Raw genomic sequence first — 25,895 nt, forward strand, 5'->3', positions numbered from 1 at the left:
GCCCCACCGCCCTGGGTTGGGGTGAGTTCAGGCTTCAGCTTCAGTTCCAGGTCCCAGCAAGTCTAGTCCTGGCCCTGGCAACCCAATTAAAATGGAGTCATAACCCACTTTGGAGTCCCGACCCACAGTTTGAGAACCGTTGATCTAGTCTGATCTCCTGTATAACACAGGCCAGAGAACTTCCCAAAATAATTCCTAGAGCACGTATTTTAGAAAAACACCCACTTGTGATTTAAAAATTACCAGTGATGCAGAAAGAAAAGGAGTACTTGTGGCACCTTAGAGACTAACAAATTTATTTGAGCATAAGCTTTCGTGAGCTACAGCTCACTTCATCGGATACATTCAGTGGAAAATGCAGTGGGGAGATCACCATGATCCTTGGCAAACTGTTGTGTGATTAATTACCTTCACAGTTAAAAATGTATGCCATATTTCCAATCTGAATTTGTCAGGCTTCAACTTCCAGCCATTGGATTATGTAATTCTTCTCTCTGCTAGATTGAAGTGACCACTATCAAATATTTGTTTCCCCTTTAGGTACTTATAGACTGTAATCAACTCACGCCTTAACCATCTCTGATTAAGCTAAATAGAGTGAGCTCCTTGAATCTATCACTACAAGGGATGTTTTCTAATCCTTTAATCATTCTCTTGGCTCTTCTCTGAACCCTCTCCAATTTATCTACATTCTTCTTGAATTGTAGAACTGTACACAATATTCCAGTAGCGGTTGCACCAGTGCTAAATACAGCAGTAAAATAACCTCTTTACTTCTACCTGAGATTCCCCAGTTTATGCAAACCATCCCAGGACTGCATTAGCCCTTTTGGCCACAGCGTTACACTGGGAGCTCATGTTCAGCTGATTTTCCACCACAGCCCCAAATCTTTTTCAGAGTCACTGCTTCCCAGGATAGAGTACCCCATCTTGTAAGTATGGCCTAAATTTTTTGTTCCTAGGTGTATACATTTACATTCAGCCGTATTAAAACACACATTGCGTGTGTCCAGCTTACTAAGTTATCCAGACAGCTAGATCAGTGACCTGTCCTAATCATTATTTACCACAAATTTTTCTGTCACCTGCAAGCTTTATCAGGGGTGATTTTATGTTTTCTTCCAGATCATTGATTAAAATGTTAGCGTGTAGGGTCAGGAACTGACTCTTGAGGACCCCACTAGAAACACACCAACTCTATGATGATTCCCTATTTACAGTTAGATTTTCAGACCTAGCATTTAGTCAGTTTTTACTCCATTTAATGTGTGCCGTATTCATTTTATATCATTCTAGTTTTTTAATCAAAATGTCACACAGTACCAGGTCAAATACCTGGTAGGAGTCTAAGTCTGTTACATCATATATTACATAATAAGAAGTGAAGTGTATGTCCCTGAATAACAATGGTGGCTAGATTCAGTACAGCCTTGCTTATCTGAATATTGTGCTTAACAGTGGGTAAGTTCAGGTAACTGAAGGAATTTTGTGTGTAATTAATAGAGCGTGGGAGACATACCCCTGTTACCGAGAACAGGTGGTATTTTATAATTGGGCTCATTTGGATAATTGACCAGATAATCAAGGTCATACTATAATAATGTACAGCTGTCTGTATCTGTGCTTGATGAAGTACTATAGATCTGTTCCAATTTGGGCAAATTATCATCACTTACGGCAGAGTGAACAATGTGCTAAGCTCTTCCTAACAGAAAAGTAGGTCTGGTCTCTGACCAGAGGAGCTCAGTCTAAAGAGTGATTAAGTATTATTTAGATAATATTTTTCTGTAATTAAATATGCCATTAAAATGTTGATCAGTTTAAATTTTTGAAATAAAATCTTAAGAACAAGAATTATAACTAAGAGGACTGCTGCAGGCAAATGAAATAAAGAGGGGGAAGTGGAGGTATGATGAGTGAAGAAAAGAGAGGGATTGTGGCTGGTTTTACCTCTTTGACACAGGATCCCACTGAAAAAGATGTCACAGTCCCATTGTCTAAAACTATTTGTTCATAAAGCAGCATCTGGGAGCACAGAGAAATAGGAAGAAAAAAGATGGAAGAAGTGAGATTAGCTCCAGTTTCGCTTTCTAACCACCCAATGATTAATGTTTCGTAGGACAGCAGAGAGAAGAAAGGGAAGAGAAAAAAGAGATGATTGTAAAAACCAGGGCATAAGACAATGGTAGAAATCATGCTCTCTCTGGGATGGGCTGCAATGTGGTAGCTCCTGTTTATACTGTATTTTAGTTAAGTAACAAGACTAGAATCATAGAATATCAGGGTTGGAAGGGACCTCAGGAGGTCATCTAGTTCAACCCCCTGCTCAAAGCAGGGCCAACCTCCCACTTTATTTATTTAGCCCCAGATCCGTAAATGGCCCCCTCAAGGTTTGAACTAACAACCCTGGGTTTAGCAGGCCAATGCTCAAACCACTGAGCTATCCCTCTGCCATAACTTTTTATGATCTAGTAGCTAACTACTGAGCTGCCATCTAGGAGATCTACAATTCTGGGCAGGACCATGTGCCAGTTCAGTGGAAATGTATGTAATGGGAGATCTAGACTCCCTTTGGTATCTCACCGCTGTCAATGTTGATAAGAATAATATTCCTGTGATCTCTCTGGCTACTATAGCAAGTAAGACTGTCGGGCAAGGTAGGATCGTAGCTTCTACGGCAGCTAAAAGTGGACAAAGAGAAGAAGGCACTGGTCTGTTAAAAAGCAAGATTAAAGAAGCTGAAAGAAAAGTCGGCATGGATAATGGTGAAAATTGGAGAGAACTCTAGAGTAAGAAATTAGGTTTGGAATTTTTATTTCACGAAGACATCAATAAAAAGATTAACTTTTTATAAAACTAAATTTTGTGGTACAGTGAAGAAGCCTGGTAAATTACTCTCTCTCATATTTACCAATAGACTTGATCCAAACACTGTCCCTGAGCTAGGCCTGGTTGGCAGAGACCGAACTATGTGTAACCCTGAACTATTTTCAGGAGAGTTCTTAAAATTCTGCCAACATCTATCCACATAGGAAGCAGATGAAGGATGAACCAGGCAATGTAAGTATTCTTAAATCATGTGGAACAAGCAGAGCTGTCAGTCCTACTTAGCCCTTCAGAAGAGTCTCTCAAATAATGGGGCCCCATGCCATGATGAACTGTCTTCAGACTACTGTAAGTTAAGGTTGCAAATGTGAGGTCACATTTTGGACATTGCACAATCACTTATACACCATTAATATTTAAGAGGATGTACTTTGTAAAGACCAATAACACTGTTCTAAGAAAGAACTTAAAAACCTGCCTGAAAATTTTAGCCAGTCATATTAATTATATCTTTTGCTTATAGAGACCTTTTCATCAGTATAGTAGAACTGTTACTGTTATAAACAAAGTAGGTCACATAGATCAACCCAGAAGGTTTTCTGGGAGAAGAGGAGATTCCTGGATGTTAGGAATCTAGGTAATTTGGTGAACAAGGCTGCAGGCCCTTTTCTCATTTATTGCAGAATTTGAAAGCTGTGTAATGAATGAGGCAAAGGACAGGAAGAAGAACAAGGATGATCTTGTAATTAAGGTACTTGAATACTATCCAGGAGAATTGGATTCTGTCTCTGCCACAGACTTTCAATGTGATTCTGGGCAAGTCACTTTAAACCAAGTTCACAAGTGCCACTGTATGTTCTTCAGGTTCTGGGTGTCCAACTTGAGACCTGGGGGGCCTGATTTTCAGGTATGCAGTGAATGCCCTCTATAAATACATCACAGGGATAAACACCAGGGAGGGGATGAAGTGGTTTAAGTTAAGCACCAATATTGGCACAAGAATACATGAATCTAAACTGGCCATCAACAAGTTTAGGCTTGAAATTAGGCAAAGGTTTCTAAGCATCAGAGGAGTGAAGCTGTGGAACAGACTCGGAAGGGGATCAGTGGGGGCAAAAAACCTACCTGGTTTCAAGACTGAGCTTGATAAGTTTATGGAAGGGATGGCCTGATGAGACTACCTATAATGACATGTGGCCCATCAGTGACTGCTAGCAGCAAATCTCTTCAGTGGCAAAAGACTGGACTCTAGATGGGGAGGTCTCTGAGTTACTACAGAGAATTCTTTCCCAGGTATCTGCCTGGTGTGTCTTGCCCACATGCTCAGTGTTTCATTGATTGCCATATCTGGGGTTGTGAAGGGTTGTGAAGGTCAGATTGGAAGAAATTGGGGGGTTTTGCCATCTTTTGCAGCATGGGACATAGAATCATAGAATAACAGAGTTGGAAGGGACCTCTGGAGGCCATCTAGTCCAACCCTCTGCCCAGAGCAGGACCAATCCCAACTAAATCATCCCAGCCAGGGCTTTGTCAAGCCTGACCTTAGAAACTTCTAAGGAAGGGGATTCCACCACCTCCCTAGGTAACGCATTCCAGTGTTTCACCACCCTCCTCATGAAAAAGTTTTTCCTAATATCCAACCTAAACCTCCCCCACTGCAACTTGAGACCATTACTCCTTGTTCTGTCATCTGCTACTACTGAGAATAGTCTGGATCCATCCTCTTTGGAACCCCCTTTCAGATAGCTGAAAGCAGCTATTAAATCCCCCTTCATTCTTCTTTTCCGCAGACTAAACAATCCCAGTTCCCTCAGTCTCTCCTCATCAGTCATGTGTTCCAGTCCCCTAATCATTTTTGTTGCCCTTCTCTGGACTCTCTTCAATTTCTCCACATCCTTCTTGTAGTGTGGGGCCCAAAACTCCAGTACTCCAGATGAGTCCTCACCAATGTCGAATAGAGGGGAACGATCACATCCCTCGATCTGCTGGCAATGCCCCTACTTATACACCCCAAAATGCCATTGGCCTTCTTGGCAACAAGAGCACACTGTTGACTCATATCCAGCTTCTCGTCCACTGTCATCCCTAGGTCCTTTTCTGCAGAACTGCTGCCTAGCCATTCGGTCCCTAGTCTGTAGCGGTGCATTGGATTCTTCAGTCCTAAGTGCAGGACTCTGCACTTGTCCTTGTTGAACCTCATCAGATTTCTTTTGGCCCAATCCTCCAATTTGTCTAGGTCCCGCTGTATCCTATCCCTACCCTCCAGCATATCTACCACTCCTCCCAGTTTAGTGTCATCCGCAAACTTGCTGAGGGTGCAATCCACACCATCCTCCAGATCATTTATGAAGATATGGAACAAAACCAGCCCCAGGACCAACCCTTGGGGCACTCCGCTAGATACCGGCTGCCAACTAGACATGGAGCCATTGATCACTACCCGTTGAGCCCGACAATCTAGCCAACTTTCTACTCACCTTGTAGTGCATCCGTCCAGCCCATACTTCTTTAACTTGCTGACAAGAATACTGTGGGAGACCGTGTCAAAAGCTTTGCTAAAGTCGAGGAATAACATGTCCACTGCTTTCCCTTCATCCACAGAACCAGTTATCTCATCATAGAAGGCAATTACATTAGTCAGGCAGGACCTTCCCTTGGTGAATCTATGCTGACTGTTCCTGATCACTTTCCTCTCGTCTAAGTGCTTAAGAATTGATTCCTTGAGGACATGCTCCATAGTGACATAGGTCACTTCTGGTTTAAACGAGAGTAAATAGTGAATTCTCTGTAACTTGAAGTCTTTAAATCATGATTTGAGGACTTCAGTAACTCAGGCAGAGGTTAGGGGTTATTACCAGAGTGGAGGGTGAGTTTCTGTGGCCTGCAATGCGCAGGAGGTCAGAGTAGATAATCATGATGGTCCCTTCTGGCCTTAAAGTCTATGAGTCATACACAGCCCTGGGAGAGCGCCCTCTGCTGGATGCTCACCAGACTGCTGTTTGGGCCCCACTTCGGTGAAGTGCGTGTGATTTTAAGCTTCCCTTGATCTGAGTAGGCTGTGTAGTAGGAGGAGACCAGGGGACAGATGGGGCAGAAATGCATGGATGGTAAAGTAAGGTGGTCACATAATGGTGTTTAGACCACTGGGTCATCTTCAGTCTGTGCATTATGCTTTTCCGGGATGATGGGTAAACATCCTTCCCATAAAAAGACAAAGAAAGAGCCTGAGATCTAAGCCCGTGTATCAGAGGCCGGGAGTGAGACCTGAGCTAAAGTAGCGGGCAGGCTTTGCTGATATAAAGCAGAGTTAGCAAAAGTCAGGCTGTGAGCAAAGGTCAGGCTCTGCCGGTGTGCAGGCTCACAGAACCTGGCAAGAGCAGGGCGGATAGTGCGGAAACGCACCTTCCTATGAAGTGCTCGGCACAGAGCATTCATGCCAACGCATTCCAGAAGTGTGGTACCGGAACATCCCGATATCAAGGATGATACAAAAACATCCCCCAAGGATAACAGGAACACACTGACCCCACCTAAAAGATAAGGTCAGGATGACAGTGTGATGAATAGAGATGTTTTGATCGAACCAACATGTACGGGAGATAGGTAGTAACTTGTCACGTCAGGAGGCAGTAACTAATTATGTCAGAGGGGCAGTATGTAACTTGTTTTTATCAGGGTATAAAGAGGTATCTCTCAGAGAGTGTCTTGGTCTGGCCTAGGGAGGAACGGAAAGTCCTACCATTCGCTGAGCTGGTCCATTGTTACGGGCATACATGTATTAGTGGTCCAGTAGAGTCTGCGGGATGCTAGTAAAGTGCTTCGTCGACAATAAACGTGGCTGGGTGCCTTCGTCTCTTAATGGAGCTTGTGGTCATTGGGCGGTTCGCTTGAGGTCTGCTGTGCCAGCTGTCTGCGCAGGGCTGCGGCGGCACACGGAGGGAACACACACATGCAGCCAAACATCTGTCAATATCCAACCACAGGCTGTAGCACTTTTTTTGTAGGCCTCTCTAGCACCTGGGCACAGGCTTTCTGTCCATTATTCCTTCAGGGAAATGGGACCTCTCAGCCCATCTGCCCTAGGCTCCAGGATCAGTGTTGACCCCACAGACTTCAAGTAGCTTAAATACACCCTCTCCCAGAGCTCCAGTCTTCTGGGTCCTCTGGGTTTACAGCTCAGGGACATGTGATAAGTGTAGCACATAACACACACATAGGCATTTGCAAAGTTTTCTGGAGACAATTATTCTTTACTTCAGTTAGCACAAAAATACACAGATCTAAACAAAACAGTAACACTTCTGTATGCATTTCCCTGTGTCAGTTTCCTCACCACTCTTGAGTGTTCTCTGGGCTTAGATCCGAGTCCAGTAAGGAGTCTAGAAGCCCCTCTCCTGCACATGACTTCTCCTCTGAATCATGGAATCTCTGTCTCCTGTTCAGCCAGTTTCCTTCTGCTCTCTCCCAGGATGGCTGAAGAGAGACCCACTCTTCTTAACAGGTTTCAGAGGGGTAGCCATGTTAGTCTGTATCAGCAAAAACAAAGAGGAATCCTTGTGACACTTTAGAGACTAACACATTTATCTGGGTATAAGCTTACATGGACTAAAACCCACTTTATCAGGTGCATGGAGTGAAACATACAGTAGGGAGGTATAAATACACAGCATATGAAAAGATGGGAGTTGCCTTACCAAGTGGGGAGGTCGGTGCTAAGGAGCCAATTCAGTTTAATTTGGAAGTAGGCAATTCTCAACTGTTGACAAGAAGGAGTGGAAATCACTTTTGTAGTGTTAATGAGGCCAATGTAAACAAGGTGGCCCATTTCAAATAGTTGACAAGAAGGTGTGAGTATTTAGCAAGGGGAAATTAGTTTTTGTAAAAGCAACAAGGAGTATTTGTGGCACCTTAAAGACTAACAAATTGATTTAGTTTCTGTAGTGACCATCCACTCCCAGTCCATCCCCTTTTGTCATTCTTCCCGGGTGATCAAAGTCCCCCACCAGGAGATCTGTTGCTTAGTTATCTTTCCCCTGGAGTTCAGATTTGAAAAACCAGTTTAGCTTGAATGGTTGCCATCTGTTTGTACAAGGGCGACCCATTTTAATGGACCATGATCAAAGTTTAATTAACCTCTACTGTTAGCCCTGTGCCAGCTGCAAGAATTTCTCTTATTACCGCCTGGGGGTTTTAGCTCAACATGAAAGACATAAAAGACACAGAGAAGCCAAATGAGCTCCACATTCAAAATAATCTGCAATCCAGCAAAGACAAACAGAGAGTCCCCAATATCAGCCACAATTCATAAGCTATGCATAGATTCCCCAGATTGTCATGTTGAGCATTAACAGCTGCAGCTGAAGTCAATGGATCCTGTGGATGATGAGCATCTCTGACAGTAAGGCAATATAGTCTGGAGTAATATGTATAAGGTTGGGAGTCAGGAGGTCCTGAATTCTAATCCTGGATGTGTCACTGACTCACTGTGTGGCAGTGAGCAAGTTACTTTGCCTTTTTGTTTCAGTTTCCCTGTCTGTAAAATGGGAATGATAATATTTGTCCACCTACTTCACAGGGGTGTTGTGAGGGATAACCTGTTAATGTCTTTACAGTGTGTTGAACATATATAAGTACTATAAGAATGCTAAGTGTTCTGAAAAATGAGACCCTACATGTCTCAAGTAGGTTGCGCATATACAGTCAATACTTTGGAAAATTTTGGCCTTAATCTCAGTTCATCTATGAACATCCTCCCTACCTCACAGTGTGTTGTGAAAATAATTAATGTTTGTGAGGCTCAGAGAGAATCATAATTAGAACTGGTCAGAAAATGGTGTTTTCCCCTCTGAAAATGTTTGACCGTTTTTTGGAAAACAAAAACTTGTGGCTGTAAAAACTGAAAAGTTTGATTCAGAGATGTTGCCAAGGAACCTCATGGGGTTGTAGTTCAGGTGTCTCATGCCCCAGTTCTTCTCTTGAGGCTGGGCTCCCTGGCCAAACTACATCTCCCATGAAGCACCACAGTCTCCCCTCTTGCTGAGCTGCCACAGTGCATCATGAGTAGAGCACTACCAAATTCATGATACATTTTGATCAATTTTAAAATTAGTCGATTTCTGTGGGGATCCCAACCCAAAAGGAGGTCATGGAGGGGTCGCAAAGCTATTGTAGGGGAGTCACAGGATTGTTCCTCTCACTTTTGCGCTCTCTTCAGAGCTGAGCTCTGAAGGCAGCGCAGTTGTGGAGCTTCCTACAGCCAGGGGTGGTACCCGGAGATGGGTCTGAGCTCCTCCCGAGAGCAGCCGTGCAGTGGAAGAGGAAGTCCTGTCCCTCCCCAGCCACACTGGGACTAGCCTCTGGAGCCCAGTGCCCAGTAGGAGGTCCCGCCTGGGGCACCCCCAGACCTGTTCCTCTCCTCCCCTACAATAGCTAGATTGCATGGGAGAGATCTGATTTCATAGTCTGTGATGCATTTTTCACAGCAGTGAATTTGGTAGGGCACTAATCATGAGAGAAGTAGTCCAGCTGGGAAATCCGGTCCATACAGGAGAATGGGGCATGAGGTACCTAAACTACAGCTTCCCTGAGGAACCCCAGCAATATTTTGAAATCAAAACTTTTTGATTTTTGGCTGCTCGGTTTCTTTTCTTTTCTTTTTTTTTTGTTTAAATTAATTGAGTTGACAAGAAAAAACAAAAGGGTTTTGATAGAAAAATTTTGAGCAGCCCAAATCATAATGCACTCTCACAAGAAGGCAGAACTAAGGTTGTATGGGCAGCCTTATTTTAGCATTTCCTAATTTTTGAGGGCTCAGACTTGCAAACTAAATATTATTTTAAGCATGATGTGTTAAGATGTAGTGTGTTAGATTAAAAAAAACATAAATATGTGTAACTGTGTATGAATGAATAAGAATAAACTATAGTTTCTCTGGTCATCATTTTGAAAAGCCATATTTTGTCAACAGACACCACAATGTGGCATCTGAGATACATTTTCCCCTATCGTCATTTCTTGTTCTGAGAATAAAGAGAGTTTTGCCACTAACTTCTGAGAGAACTAGGATCCTAAATACAGTACCACCGTGTAGTCATTGTTGGCAAATAATGACTGTTTAATTACCTCTTTGCCAGTAGCACTAGCTATTGTATGCCTGGATGGCTTTATTTTTCTTGATGTATTGCTTTTTAATCATCTGTGTCATCAAGTGTTATTAATTTGTGATTCATACTGTTATATACGTTTCATTTGAAAACTGAGCAAAATATCTCATTCAGATTTTTGACAAATAAAGAAGTCATGTAGCATAATGGAAAAAAGCTTTGGCTTCCCATTGTTCACATCCAGTCTTGTCTCTAAAAGGAAAAGACTCTGACTTCAATAGTTCGACCCCCCCTTTCTAAAGAATTCAGTTTTAAAATATATTTTAATTCCACCAAATAAGCAGTCTACAGAGAAGCACAATAAAGTTCTTTTTACATAAATACCTGGTAAAAGAATAGAGCAATTAAAAGAATACTTCTTCTGAAATGAGATTGATACCTGGTTTTGATTTTATGACCTATAGTTTTTGATACAGTGAGTGTACATGGACATTTTTAATGACAAAGAACTTTGGAAAATAGCATTGTGTTCACTGGAAAGTGAAAAGTGCTTTTTGTCTGTATTACCAGATCCTTCACAACAGGAAAAATCTCTCTCACTTATTCAAAAATATTGTCCTGTTATACATTGTCATTTTACAGGTAATCTCCATTGCAAAATATTGTATTCTAATACATTGTAATGCAGATAATGTGTAAAATCACTTAAAGCAGAACAATGTTTTTCAGCTGTCGTCATTTAGATTGAATTGGTTTTCACTTAGAATCATAGAATCATAGAATATCAGGGTTGGAAGGGACCTCAGAAGGTCATCTAGTCCAACCCCCTGCTCAAAGCAGGACCAATCCCCAGTTAAATCATCCCAGCCAGGGCTTTGTCAAGCCTGACCTTAAAAACTTCTAAGGAAGGAGATTCTACCACCTCCCTAGGTAACGCATTCCAGTGTTTCACCACCCTCCTAGTGAAAAAGTTTTTCCTAATATCCAATCTAAACCTCCCCCACTGCAACTTGAGACCATTACTCCTTGTCCTGTCCTCTTCTACCACTGAGAATAGTCTAGAACCATCCTCTCTGGAACCACCTCTCAGGTAGTTGAAAGCAGCTATCAAATCCCCCCTCATTCTTCTCTTCTTCAGACTAAACAATCTCAGTTCCCTCAGCCTCTCCTCTCCTCATAAGTCATGTGTTCCAGACCCCTAATCATTTTTGTTGCCCTTCGCTGGACTCTTTCCAATTTCTCCACATCCTTCTAGTAGCGTGGGGCCCAAAACTGGACACAGTACTCCAGATGAGGCCTCACCAATGTCGTATAGAAGGGAACGATCACGTCCATCGATCTGCTCGCTATGCCCCTACTTATACATCCCAAAATGCCATTGGCTTTCTTGGCAACAAAAGCACACTGTTGACTCATATCCAGCTTCTCGTCCACTGTCACCCCTAGGTCCTTTTCCGCAGAACTGCTGCCTAGCCATTCGGTCCCTAGTCTGTAGCAGTGCATTGGATTCTTCCGTCCTAAGTGCAGGACCCTACACTTATCCTTGTTGAACCTCATCAGATTACTTTTGGCCCAATCCTCCAATTTGTCTAGGTCCCGCTGTATCCTATCCCTACCCTCCAGCATATCTACCACTCCTCCCAGTTTAGTGTCATCCGCAAACTTGCTGAGGGTGCAATCCACACCATCCTCCAGATCATTTATGAAAATATTGAACAAAACCGACCCTTGGGGCGCTCCACTTGATACTGGCTGCCAACTAGACATGGAGCCATTGATCACTACCTGTTGAGCCTGACAATCTAGCCAACTTTCTACCCACCTTATAGTGCATTCATCCAGCCCATACTTCTTCAACTTGCTGACAAGAATACTGTGGGAGACCGTGTCAAAAGCTTTGCTAAAGTCAAGAAACAATGCATCCACTGCTTTCCCTTCATCCACAGAACCAGTAATCTCATCATAGATGGTGATTAGATTAGTCAGGCATGACCTTCCCTTGGTGAATCCATGCTGACTGTTCCTGATCACTTTTCTCTCGTGTAAGTGCTTCAGGATAGATTCCTTGAGGACCTGCTCCATGATTTTTCCGGGGACTGAGGTGAGGCTGACTGGCCTGTAGTTCCCAGGATCCTCCTTCTTCCCTTTTTAAAAGATTGGGACTACATTAGCCTTTTTCCAGTCTTCCGGGACTTCCCCTGATCGCCACGAGTTTTCAAAGATAATGGCCAGTGGCTCTGCAATCACAGCCACCAATTCCTTTAGCACTCTCGGATGCAATGCATCCGGCCCCATGGACTTGTGCACATCCAGCTTTTCTAAATAGTCCCTAACCACCTCTTTCTCCACAGAGGACTGGCCACCTACTCCTCATGCTGTGTTGCCCAGCGCAGCAGTCTGGGAGCTGACCTTGTTCGTGAAGACAGAGGCAAAGAAAGCATTGAGTACATTAGCTTTTTCCACATTGTCTGTCACTAGGTTGCCTCCCTCATTCAGTAAGTGGCCCACACTTTCCTTGGCTTTCTTCTTGTTGCCAACATACCTGAAGAAACCCTTCTTGTTACTCTTAACATCTCTTGCTAGCTGCAGCTCCAGGTGTGATTTGGCCCTCCTGATTTCATTCCTACATGCCCGAGCAATATTTTGGTACTCTTCCCTGGTCATCTGTCCAATCTTCCACTTCTTGTAAGCTTCTTTTTTATGTTTAAGATCCGCAAGGATTTCACCGTTAAGCCAACTGGTCACCTGCCATATTTACTATTCTTTCGACACATCGGGATGGTTTGTCCCAGTAACCTCAACAGGGATTCCTTGAAATACAGCCCGCTCTCCTGGGCTGCTTTCCCCCTCATGTTATTCCCCCAGGGGATCCTACCCATCAGTTCCCTGAGGGAGTCGAAGTCTGCTTTCCTGAAGTCCAATGTCCGTATTCTGCTGCTTACCTTTCTTCCCTGTGTCAGGATCCTGAACTCGACCAACTCATGGTCACTGCCTCCCAGATTCCCATCCACTTTTGCTTCCCCTACTAATTCTTCCTGGTTTGTGAGCAGCAGGTCAAGAAAAGCTCCCCCCTAGTTGGCTCCTCCAGCAGTTGCACCAGGAAATTGTCCCCTACATTTTCCAAAAACTTCCTGGATTGTCTATGCACCGCTGTAGTGCTCTCCCAGCAGATATCAGGATGATTAAAGTGGCCCATGAGAACCAGGGCATGCGATCTAGTAGCTTCTGCGAGTTGCCGGAAGAAAGCCTCATCTACCTCATCCCCCTGGTCTGGTGGTCTATAGCAGACTCCCACCACTACATCACTCTTGTTGCTCACACTTCTAAACTTAATCCAGAGACACTCAGGTTTTTCTGCAGTTTCATACCGGAGCTCTGAGCAGTCACACTGCTCCCTTACATACAGTGCTACTCCCCCACCTTTTCTGCCCTGCCTGTCCTTCCTGAACAGTTTATAACCATCCATAACAGTACTCCAGTCATGTGAGTTATCCCACCAAGTCTCTGTTGTTCCAGAGTACTTACTTCATGAGTAAGTCATTCCTAGGGTTAAGATATTAAGTCAAGAACAAAGAGACGTTGTATTGTGTCTTTTTCGCACTGCATTTAATTTACAGATAATTAGATAACTTTAGTTTCTGATGTTAACAGATTAATTTTCAGACATGTAAAAGTTAGCCAAACTGATGAAAAGAGGAATCTATGAAACTCAGCTTTCTTACCATACTACTGTACAATTTGAGGAAGTTTGACTTATTGCATAATTTGTATTGTTGAACTAATAATGATTAGTAGCTGTCATAAATATAAAGGGAAGGGTAAACCCCTTTGAAATCCCTCCTGGCCAGGGGAAAGCTCCTCTCACCTGTAAAGGGTTAAGAAGCTAAAGGTAACCTCGCTGGCACCTGACCAAAATGACCAATGAGGAGACAAGATACTTTCAAAAGCTGGGAGGAGGGAGAGAAACAAAGGGTTTGTGTGTCTGTCTGTAGTCGTCTTGGCCGGGGACAGAACAGGAATGGAGTCTTAGAACTTTTAGTAAGTAATCTAGCTAGGTATGTGTTAGATTATGATTTCTTTAAATGGCTGAGAAAAGAATTGTGCTGAATAGAATAACTATTTCTGTCTGTGTATCTTTTTTGTAACTTAAGGTTTTGCCTAGAGGGGTTCTCTATGTTTTTGAATCTAATTACCCTGTAAGATATATACCATCCTGATTTTACTGGGGGGATTTCTTTATTTCTATTTACTTCTATTTTTTATTAAAAGTCTTCTTGTAAAACACTGAATGCTTTTTCATTGTTCTCAGATCCAAGGGTTTGGGTTTGTGGTCACCTATGCAAATTGGTGAGGCTTTTTATCCAACATTTCCCAGGAAAGGGGGGGGTGCAAGTGTTGGGAGGATTGTTCATTGTTCTTAAGATCCAAGGGTCTGGGTCTGTAGTCACCTAGGCAAATTGGTGAGGCTTTTTACCAAACCTTGTCCAGGAAGTGGGGTGCAAGGTTTTGGGAAGTATTTTGGGGGGAAGGACGCGTCCAAACAGCTCTTCCCCAGTAACCAGTATTAGTTTGGTGGTGGTAGCGGCCATTCCAAGGATAACGGGGGTAATATTTTGTACCTTGGGGAAGTTTTGACCTAAGCTGGTAAAGATAAGCTTAGGAGGTTTTTCATGCAGGTCCCCACATCTGTACCCTAGAGTTCAGAGTGGGGGAGGAACCTTGACAGTAGCTAAAGAACATCTTTCAGGTGATTAAACTAGTGAGAAGGAACCAAATTGCGCACACACTGATTAAATAGCTACAATTGAGGGAACAACTTGATTTGAACATTTATGAGGCAATTTGTGCCCCAGAGTTTTTCTCATCACCCCCATCCAGGCACAGAAGGCACCCTTAATATTGATTGTTCTTCCCTCCCCAACCACCTCCTCCTGCATGAAAGGGCAGTCAGCTGCTTCTACACGGTGCTCTTTGTGTCCAAAGTCTGCACAACACCTGAGACTGGGAATAGGAGAGAGATAGGTAGCTATTTGGTAGACCTCATGTGGAACCAAAAGCAAAGGGTCCAACTCCATGGAAGGGCTGGGGTAGAAAGCTGGGTTGCACAGTTCCCCTGGCACCCAGCAGCAAATCTTCAAATGCACTGAGCCAATGTGAGGCTAGATGAATGTTTTATTAGAGTCTCTCTCTTCTGTTCTGAACTCGGTGCGGTTATGCCACTACTGGCTGAGGAAGCCTTGGAAGCCTGACTCCAATGGAGCTGTCCTGCTGGGGAGAACAGCACAGGGCCAGGAGTTGGTGTGGAAGAACAGTGCTTCTGAGTGGATGGCTCTGTGCTTGCAGTGGATTGCCTGAGGTCTATGGGGTTCGGGTTAGAGATCTGTGAAGATCTGTTTCTTCCCTGGGGGAATCAGAATCAGATTTCCTCAGGCACCATGAGAATTGGGTAGGATTTTTAGGATGTTACCGTATTTGCTACTTTCCTTATTGCCATAGCATAGCAATTTGGGTTTGGTTGACAGGGGTTTGGTTTCTCTTGCATACTTCTAAAGACAAAACCAGACACATATACATGAAAGGGAAGGAAAAGAGAAGAGTAAAAGATAAGAAACTGCTTCTTTTTCTATCTGCTGCGGGCAGTTCAGTTGTTGGGAGATCACAAGCATGGCATATGGTGCAAGATCCAGTTAACCATTCTCTGACTTGGGAAGGTAGCGAGCAATGTTGCTCTTATTTTCCTCTGGCCCCTGTGGGAGGTATATCTCCCTCTTTTTAAAACATGAAGTTATGTATTTTATGTTGTCTTTACCAAGCTCAGGCTGCTAAGTATTTACTAGCCTGCCAAACTTGGTATGACAGCGTGTTGCAAAGTTAAATCTGTCCTGAATGGCTAAATTTCACTATTATTAGTAAGACGGCAAAAGGGAAGGATAGGAAACAGGTTGGAGAAATAAGGTGATGATGGAAAATTAAAAACACTGAGAAGGGGGCATCAGGAATTGTAGGTTCACATCAGGAGAGTTGCTCAGGAGAGGGCCATGAAGCGAGTGATCTTGTCTGATTTCCTCTCTTTGTGTGGTCTGGGCAGAACATCTTTCAAGACAGGATAAAGACGGCTCAGTGATGTGATGGTCAATCCTCAGGTGCCAACCTGCAGTGGTGGTAATAACTGGGCTGGTGGTCATGATGACCATTCAGCCTCTTTGTCATGCTGAGTTCACTGCCACTCTGAGCAAGCTGCCATGTGCTTCCTAGGAGAGGAGTGTAACTTTATCCCTTCAAACTTAAATTAAAATATTTCTTCAGTATTCCAGCCCCTTCTGTTTAAGCACCCTACTGTCACTAACTATTGTGCTGTTCCAAAGATATAATTCCTTTATGCTTTGTATTTATTTCGCTAGCAGATGTTTGAAACCTGAAGTGGGCTTGGTTCCAAGAAACTGAAGAATGCTAATATGGAAAATGTAAATACAGTGAAAACTAGGTGGATGTATTTCAATAAAATAACAAGAAATAATATAAATAAGACTGTTATATTTATGTTGTACAGAGTTCTAATTGCTTTGGTTCATAAGTTTTTTCAAGAAAATGGGGATTCAGAGTTCACCACAGGGTTCAGAAAGATTAAACAATCTTGTAGCTTCTTAGCAAGCCTACGCAAGACTTTCAATGGTAGCTAATAACTAGCAGAGTTCTAGGTTTTATCTTTACTATCTTAGCAGTTTTAGCCTTTTGTACATATTTTAACCAATTGTTTTGTTTTTCTTTTAAGTGCACTTCATCCCTACCCTGTGTTTTGGTCATGGTAAAAACACAGCAAGAAAACTACAATAAAAAGTAGAGCTTTTAAAATAAATGTGTTGCAAATATAGTAGGTGTGAGACTTCAGTGTAACTGTGCAAAAGGCTAAACAGTAGTCTTAGGTCAAGAGAACGCTAACAATTTAGCTTTCAGAATATTGAGAAAGGAGTTGTCCTAATTACTGAAGACTAGGACAAGGAAGAAGCCAAAAATCCTGTAAATTAACGCACTGGAAAAAAAGTAATCTTATTAATGTCTTATTCTGAAGACTTGGTTATTCTATTTAGGCATATTAAGTGCTTGTATAGTATCCCATTGCTGTACTATCTGAACGCCTCATGATCTTTAATGTTTTTACCCTCATAAAATCTCTGTGAGTAGAGCAGTATTATTATCCCCATTTTACAGAATGGGAACTGAAGCCCAGAGAACCAGATTCTCAAAGGTAATTAGGCTCCTAATTTCCATTAGGATCTGGGCCAGAGAGACTAAGCAACTTGTGTAGGGTCACAGTAGGGAATTGAGCCCACATCTCCCGAGTCCCAGGTAATTAACCTAGTGATCTTTCCTTTGAAGATTCAATTAACACAGCTCTCTGCCTTGTGATTTTTGCATCAGTGTTTGTTTATGATTCCTCCTCAGTCAGGCAGTATTCCTCATTTAGGTGTAGGATTTAAAACATTTTTAAAATTGTCCCCTCTCTTCCCCTTCCCCCCAAACTTTGGAAAAAGCCATGGTGCCGGTGGACACCCTCTAGCAGTAGCTGTCTCTGGAAATCATAGGGTCGGCTCTGCCTCAGGTTGTATTATTTCTTCTGTCATTTCCAGGAGGCTGGAGGGAAATCAGTGCCCATCCCCTGTGTCCTCAACCCTCCCAGTCTTCACCCCTTCCACAGACCATGCAAAGAGGCCTTTGTAGTATCCCAAGAAGGAGATGTCACCATGAAGATGACTGAGACCCCTGCTGTATGAAAGAGGGGAGATTCATGTGGGCAGACCTAGGGGTTTGTTTTTCTTACTATCTACAATGGCAGTGAAATGAGTACGTAGTTTCTCGTCATAAGATAACATCTAATTGGTAGTATTAACTTCTAATTCCTTTTGAGTTTTGGGTGTTCATCTGTTCAGTTGAACAGGCCTTGGAAATTGAGAATGAGAATTATTTTAATAGATACTGACATTTAGAACCATAATACAATAAATTCTAAAGGTTCAATCTCTCAGTCCTTTGTAACAAGATGTTAAATATGATGCTGCTGTAATTCTGTAGCTGTTATTTATTTAAACACTTGATCCCTATTTCTAACATTTAGAGTGACAGAGTCTAGGGTCTCCCTTTCCTAATAGGGCAACAGATGATTCCCCTGACTGTGGGAAATCTTTGGGTGCTATAGCCTGTTCTCCATTGTCCACTTCCCCACCCTCACATTGGAAGCCTACCCTGGTGAAGCAGAGTGCTGATCCTCAGCTGGCGCAGCTCTGCATGGCTGAGGGTGTGGCATTGTGTGTGCATGAGAGCAAGAGTGCTGGTTTTAATATTGCCAGAGAAAAAGTTCCAGTATTTGGCAAAAAGATTTTCTGTTGGCTTGACAAAAAAGTAAGAAGCTCAAGTGTGTGTGCGTGCATGCGTGTGTGTAAAATATATACGTATACATTAGACAGCAATGATCTCATAAGTCTTTGATTACAAATGGCTTGCACGGCAACTGTCTGTGTCAGTCTTTATCTGTGGAGCATATGGTTCATATATTACTCAATAGGACCTGGGGTTAGTCTCAGCTCAGTTATGGTATAATTCTTTAAATCATAAAGTTAATTCATTTTAGTATAGTAGTTTATCCTTCTTAATGCCATAGCCATTACTACTCTGTCATAAAGGTATAGGGCACAATGCTATACGAAGGTATACTCAGGCATGTATAGATGTGCTCAGGCACAATAGTGGGATTTTTTCAATTTGTCCAAAAATTGTGTTGAGCTCTAACACCCATTTATACTTAGAATGGGTGAGACAGACCTAAGAAGAGATTATCCATGCTGACCAAGCTTTAGGAGTAAACACAGACTTCCAGTTTTTCTATGCTTGCTTCTACCATGAGTATTAATATCTATAGATATAAAATCTTTTGGGTTGGAAAAGATCTTTAGCAGGTTATGTCGTTCATTCTCCCTGCACTGTAATATGTCTGATTTCATATACCTAGATCATGCATAATAGTTAGTCTCAAGTGTAGTCTTTAATATATACAATAAAGCTGACTTCACAGTTTACCTTGACATCTTGTCCCGAGGTCTAAACTATTACTTTCATTTATTTGTATTCCAGTAGTACCTCAAGGTCCCTCCCAGTTCTAGGCTTCATTCATACAAACATATAATAAGTTAAATTTTTTAATGTTGTGCTTTCATATATCTAGCATAGGCCTATACAGGTGACAAGACCAGAAATAGTTTAGGAGCCTTATGAAACTAGTGCCCCCCTAAAATAGCTCCTAATCTTTTCCTTTGAGTCTCTATCTACATCTCTGACCTAATCACCTCTACATGTCACCTACACATCCTGTTCTGCTCCCTCAACTGCTCCTTTGTGTGTGTCCCCCCCCCCATTCCCAACTTCATGTCTCCTTTCATTCTGTCACCTATGCTTTGAGCAGCCTCTAAGTAAGGGATCCTTCCTCTGCTTGCCCCCATTCTTCATAAAACTTCTGAAGACATCTCTGTTTTGAGTGGCATTGAAGTTAAAAGTACCTCACTCCACTCTGTTGTGTCTTTCTACAGAAGCTTATTGGGCAAGGACTCTGTTATTTGACTTTTTACCCACTGTAGAGTGGTATGTACAGTATACTAATAGAATGGGCTATAGATCTGAAGCCATCACCAATCCGCTGTGCTATTGTTTAAAAAATGGGAGGCATGCTATGTATTTGGCCTTTGTGTGGAACAATTATATTTGTGAAAGAGAGAGCAATCTTCCCTATGGATGATGGCATTGCTGTATTATACCTGAACAGGCTAACTTGAAAAGGTCACATTAAGCTATGTAATTTCAGTGAACTACTACATAGATACCAAATGTGTAAATTAGCTTCTTGTGAATATTTCTGTGCATTTCTTAAACTGCCACAAGAGTGGCACTAGGTTGGTAATGTGGGGAAGCATAATGTATCACAAACCAAGATAGATCTTTGATGCAATTGAGGCCTCTAGAAACATAGAGTGGAGTAGCTTGAAGATAACAATAGTACCAAGTGAAGTATCTTGTCACCTAGAACCTATTGATTTTCATGAGGATTGCTACTGCGTGAGGCACTCAGAAGAAGTGGGAGTTCTTTAGTTCAGTTTTCTTAGGTTGCATGTGTAAGAGAAAGAAGCACATCACATCTTTGGTACAAAATGCCAGCTATCTCAAATTGGTTGTATCATTAAGACTTATTAATCCTGTTTATAAGTGTGTTAATTGTCAATAAAAACAATGAATTAATTAGAACAGACAGAATGAGAACTCTATTGTAATATGATTATGTCTCTCAGCTGTTCTGTTAAATTCTTGCATTTTGGGCCAAATGTATCTTATTCGCAGAGTGCCTTGGCATTTTCCTACTACTGTGTATTAGAGAGGGATAATGAAATATTCTAACCCCCCCCTTTGGTTCTGTAAGTACCAATAACACATCCACAGGTACTGTGGATGCGTAAACTTTGAGTGTTCTATACACAAATGACACACCCTCAGAAAATGACCACTGCATGATTACCTATTTAGCATGCGGCAAGATTGCCATTGTGTACTGGAGAGAGAGAAAAAAGCCCACCAAGGGGAATAACAGGAGAGAAGATACAAATGTTAGTTTATCATATATTGTTTATCAAAAATGTAAGTATGCACATTTTTATGCCCTGAATGCCCCAAAGATCAATTAATGAGGCATTCAGAGGCTAAATGGTTGTTTTTCAGCAGTGATCATTCTCATTCCCATTTGCAAGCATTTGTACAAATGTGCATGGGGTTTTAAACATGAAAAATCAGGTGGACCAGGCCATTTTCCAAACATTCATGCAAGTAAGGATATATGAATGTGAACATGTGTATTCACCGTTTGATTTATTCATTCTTTATCACTCATTATTCATTATTTTCCTTTTTAAAAAGTTTCAGTCATCAACTCAGGGAGCAGAAACAATGCCATGTGACTTTGCTAGTCATGGTGTCTGATTGGTCAGCTAATAGGTGAAATGAACTGTTCATGAAAACCCCATCAGCTGAAATTTGTTTGCATAAACTGTTCCTTGTGCAATAAACACATTTGCAGAAATCAGTTCACAAATGAGTCAGGAACAGAAGCAACAGCTAAATTAGTCAGATAACTAATTCACAACACATAATTAGGCCTGCACTATTCAGCATATAATTAATTTTAAACTCAAATTGTAAAAATTATTTCACATCATCAGTGTTGCTCCTGCAATCTCTTAAATGCAATGATGACCCACAATGAATTGTTCTGTGGTGTCACCAATATAATGAATTCCAGTGGGACAATGGAGCCAGCCCACAATTGACTGGGTGACTTTTTAGTGTGTTATGTGCTTTTGGCTTTTTTTTTTTTTAAATATTATCATATATGTCACAGAGGGTATAAGCTTAATAAAGTCAAAATGGCAAAACACAGATTGTTAACATTTGTTCCTTGATCCAATGGGTCAGCTCATCCTGAGAATGTCTGTGACATGACTTCACAGACTTTGTTTTAGCTAATAAGGGAAGCAGTTGGCCCTTGAGTATAAAAATTGACCTTTTCATAAGAACTGATGCTGTTATCTTCAGGTATTGCATCCCCCATCTTCCTTTTCTTCAAAGTTGTGCATCTGCTAACACCTACTTTATGTATACATATTTATGTGCAAGTAAAGTATTTACATACACACACACACTGGCTTAGGTACCGAACAGGCTAAGTTCAGACACATTCATACAATTTCCAGATGCATTTATTCAGTTGGTGTACATGTTTGACTCTATTGTATGTACATATGTGTATATTTTAGTCTTCTTTACTTTGCATTAAGGATGCAAATTGACTTATGGAATCACTGCAAAAAGTTGAGCAATGTATGAAGTGAAAACTCCCTGCTGGGTGCATAAAAAGTATTGCAGGGCTGTGCAATTACTGCTGTGCTTTATTGTATGTTTGATGTGTTCTACAGGGCCACAATATTCAGCTCAAGTAGAGATGCAGGTAGAAAAGCCTATCCAGCTTAGAAGACAAAAGATTGTTTTAAAATTATTTTTATTGTTCATTCTTCACCTTTCCTCTTTTGTTTATCCTTCAGGCCTTTGTTCCCTGCTCCTTCCATCAAGCAGCTTGCTGCAGCATTTAAGCGAGTGTGGGGAAAACCTTATCTTACCAGAAACCACAATCTTTTCCCCAAGTCTCAAAAAAGTAATTTCAAATATTTTATTAGACAATACTCTTAAAATAAACTTTTCCAAAATTTTTTTAAAGACAGTTGTCTGTCACCCTGTACACAGGGGTCATTGCCTTGATAAGAGATGGCTATAGGCATTACTGAGAAAGTTTGTCCCAGAGTGAACGGCTTCTGAAAAACAAAACCTTTACTTCATAGAAACTCTTAACTTTGCTCAAAAAGCTAAATTAGAGTATACGGTCACCTTCAGTAGATGTCAAATGCATGCCCCATCTGTAGCATACACTCGATAGAAGTGTATTCATATGTATTGGTGCTGGTGATGGTGGTGCCCCAGTACAATTGAAAAATATTATCCAAACTTGATTAAATATAAGCAGCTAATGGTATTTGATTTGGAATTTTCTGCCCTACTGTTTTTTTTTTAAAGTGTATCCCCCAATTTTCCTAATTTATTCTCATTTTTAATTGGCATGAATCAGCACAGATCCACTGACTTCGGTGGCTGAGTATCTGATCCGAATGTCCAAAATCCACGAGCCAACATAGAGACCCATATTCTCAGAAGACTTCTTGCACTGGTTTTATTGTGTGTTTCTCTGTCCTCTCACAGGTGGACGTTATACAGGCTGTCAGAGATTTTGTAATTTGTAATATCTGAAAGTACAAGACTATTCTGCCACGTCCTTGCTTTGAAATAAGGGGCATGTTTTTAACAGTGAGGGAGTTAACCCTGGAACAACTTACCTAGGGACATGGAATATTCTATAAAAGAAAAGGAGTACTTGTGGCACCTTAGAGACTAACCAATTTATTTGAGCATAAGCTTTCGTGAGCTACAGCTCACTTCATCGGATGCATACTGTGGAAACTGCAGAAGACATTATATACACAGAGACCATGAAACAATACCTATTTTTTTTCATTACCTATTATTTCAATACCTATTATTGTTTCATGGTCTCTATGTATATAATGTCTTCTGCAGTTTCCACAGTATGCATCCGATGAAGTGAGCTGTAGCTCACGAAAGCTTATGCTCAAATAAATTGGTTAGTCTCTAAGGTGCCACAAGTACTCCTTTTCTTTTTGCGAATACAGACTAACACGGCTGTTACTCTGAAACCTGGAATATTCTATAACATTCAAATCTTAAAATCAAGTGCAGATCTCTTTTTTTAAAACTATGTTAGAGCTCAAACAGAAGTCATGGGCTAAATAAAAACATTACTGGGCAGAGCTGGTCAAAAATTTTCTGATGGAACAGTGTGTCACCAGAAAAATGGTGATTTGATGGAATCAAAACATTTTGGGGGAATGTGTCAGTTCTGTCAAAACTTTCAACAGAAGGCAGCAGGCTGGCCCGGTGGCCACCTAGTTTCCTGACAGCCTGCCCACACACCAGCCAGCTGACAGGTGGGTGGGCAGGTTGTCAGGAAATCAGGCTGGCCAGCTTGTGTTGGGGTGGGCTTTTCAGATTCCCAGGCTTGCCAGTTCCCCAACTGCCTGCCAGGTAGGCTGCCCAGCTCCCCAGCTGGCTTCTCCCTTGTCAAGCTGGTTTGTGAGGTGGGTGCCTGGCTGCCCTGCTTGGCTCTCTGGCTGGCTGCCTGTGGGTGGGTGGGCTGCCTAGTTCCCCAGTATCCCTCAGTATCCTGAAATATGCTGGTTACTCTCAGTGCCTTGACTTTCTTTCCTTCAGCTCTTGACTCAGTGACCTCCAATCTGGCTTCTGCCCTCTCCATACGACTGAAACAGCTCTCATTAAGCCTCTAATGATCTCTTTCTAGCTAAATCGATGGGGTGCTTCTATTTTCTCTTTCTTCCTGATTTGTCTTGTATTTTTGACACTGCTCATAGCTGTCTCAATCTCTGCTGTCTCTCCCTCTCTCTCCTGGGCTTACATGATTCTGTGCCCTCCCTGCTTTCTCCCTAACTTGCTGACCACATTTCTACCATGTTTTTAAATTTGTCCTAAACTCTCTCATACTCCTGTCTGTCTGTTGGTGTCCCTTAGGGTTTTATACTCATTTCTATCTTCTTTCTGTGTGCACACACACTCTTTGCTATGTTATCTCCTTCCATGTCTCCAACCCTGTGCCAATGGCTCCTGGCTCTGTCTCACTAGCCCGACTTCTCTCCTCACCCAGTCTTGTGTCTGCACCTGCCTTTCTGACATTTAGTCTTGGATGTCCACTTTCTGTCTCAAACAAATTCTCTCCAAAACAGAACTTCTCATCTGTATTCCTGATCCTTTCCTACTACTATTCGCTGTGTGTTTGTAAAGCACTCTGTGTAAGTCTACTGTGCTATACAAATGTTTTATAATAATAATGTAGGGTATAAACTGCCAGCATTATCGAATGAGTGATTGAGTACTCTAATTGTCAGCAACTTGAATTAAATATAGATGGTTTAAATCTTTACCCAGTACATTACTACTTATTCACCAAATGCATCTTTGGGAGCTGCCTCCGTTTCTTATTAGTCTCCCTTTACGGACCCCCTATTACCTTGGAGCAATTAGTAACCTTGCAATGTGCACTTACCAGTTCTCCTTTGGAAGATTTGACAGCTGAGGCCAGGCCAGCAGAAGTCCTAATGAGCACCTGATGTTGATTCGGGTTTACTTATCCATGGAGTGAGTAGGAGAGTCCCACATTTCAGTCTTGCTATAAGCTCTTTTCCCCTATATGTAACAGGATCTCTTGTGGATTGAATTCTCAGTTTTGCTCTTATTAACAACCAAAGTATTATAGTAATGGTTACTTAAATTTGTTAAGACTGATTTTCATCTGTGCACTGCAGCTAGTTCCTGTGATCTTATGCTTCAGTTTCCAGCTTCATTATAGTAAATTAAAATGTGATTGTTAAAAAAAAAATGTGAAAATGCCTTGTCAAAACAGCTGCCTCTGAAGTTACTTGTATTAGTCAGTTAGCATATTCTTTAGCAGCCTTTAATTTATCCACAAAGACAAAAGTGACTTTGGTTTATGGAGACAGACAAGTATGTCATTTGCTGCTAGGAGTTATGACTTTCAGAAGCTTAGTGGACCAGAAAATGATTCTGCATAGTTTATCTGAGAAATTAAGAACGGTCTTCAAAGTTAAAGAGATAAAGAAGTGACAAGAGTTATAAAGTAGTAGGCAGCAGCAACATTGATACCATGGACTATGAAGTGCAAAGAACTATTGAGTTATAATATAGTTACTGCATTATCTCAAAACAATATGTATTATTTCTTAGTTACTATAGAATCATACAATATCAAGGTTGGAAGGGACCTCAGGAGGTCATCTAGTTCAACCTCTGCTCAAAGCAGGACCAATCCCCAACTAAATCATCCCAGCCAGGGCTTTGTGAAGCCTGACCTTGAAAACCTCTACGGAAGGAGATTCCACCACCTCCCTAGGTAACCCATTCCAGTGCTTTACCACCCTCCTAATGAAAAAGTTTTTCCTAACATTCAACCTAAACCTCCTCCACTGCAACTTGAGACCATTACTCCTTGTTCTGTCATCTGCTACCACTGATAACAGTCTAGATCCATCCTCTTTGGAACCCCCCTTCATGTCGTTGAAAGCAGCTATCAAATCCCCCTTCATTCCTCTCTTCTGCAGACTAAACAATCCCAGTTCCCTCAGCCTCTCCTCATAAGTCATGTGCTCCAGCCCCCGAATCATTTTTGTTACCCTCCGCTGGACTCTTTTCTAATTTTTCCACATCCTTCTTGTAGTGTGG

General features: G+C 41.8%; 1 protein-coding gene across 2 annotated transcripts in view; it reads left to right on the forward strand.

Annotated features, from left to right (window-relative positions):
* Positions 1-25,895, forward strand: part of CAMK4 (calcium/calmodulin dependent protein kinase IV) — a 290,902-nt gene that overhangs the window by 114,714 nt on the left and 150,293 nt on the right. The window lies entirely within an intron of this gene.

The sequence above is a fragment of the Lepidochelys olivacea genome (assembly GCF_965140295.1).
Source record: "Lepidochelys olivacea isolate rLepOli2 genome assembly, chromosome: 5".
NCBI lineage: Eukaryota > Metazoa > Chordata > Testudines > Cheloniidae > Lepidochelys > Lepidochelys olivacea.